Here is a 586-nt window from a genome sequence, read left to right on the forward strand (position 1 = left end):
GACGAGGTGGCCGAGTGGTTAAGGCGATGGACTGCTAATCCATTGTGCTCTGCACGCGTGGGTTCGAATCCCACCCTCGTCGGTGAAGGTATTTTAGCGAGGGGGAGCGGGAAGGAGTGCGTGCAATTTCACCTTGGCTTTGGTTGTCAATATTGTCTGTGTGGATACTTTATGTGAGTAATAAAGTGCCCGCGGAAGGCTTCCTTTCGGGTCCCTGAGGAAGGAGAGGGTGGGAAGGAGAGAAGCGAAACACCCGTGAAAAATTCTGCTCCCTAGAAATCACAAAGATATGGATGGCCCTTTATTAACACTTGAAGGCTGTACTGTTTTACCGCTTATATTTCGATCTGCAACTCTCCTGGAACTAATATCGATTTACAGTGGAAGGAAAAATCTATTGGAGTAATTATTTATTGATCTATCATCCACCTGTAGATAAATACAGTCATATTGCTATTCAAACAGATCACCTTTACCGTGGACATCGAATGGCCCTATCTGTGTGGTTCTTTTCAGGTATCTACTCTTGACTTGTCTGATTTACATACTCCGCTGTCTTATTTCTAGAGCTTTGTAACAAGTCTCA

At 44.5% G+C, this 586-nt stretch overlaps 1 non-coding gene across 1 annotated transcript; it reads left to right on the top strand.

Annotated features, from left to right (window-relative positions):
- TRNAS-GCU (transfer RNA serine (anticodon GCU)) lies at positions 1-82 on the top strand. The gene has a single exon. It is a non-coding gene; the product is annotated as a tRNA-Ser (tRNA).
- The last annotated feature ends 504 nt before the right edge of the window (positions 83-586 follow it).

Source organism: Acinonyx jubatus, chromosome B2 (genome assembly GCF_027475565.1).
Source record: "Acinonyx jubatus isolate Ajub_Pintada_27869175 chromosome B2, VMU_Ajub_asm_v1.0, whole genome shotgun sequence".
In the NCBI taxonomy this organism is placed as follows: Eukaryota; Metazoa; Chordata; class Mammalia; order Carnivora; family Felidae; genus Acinonyx; species Acinonyx jubatus.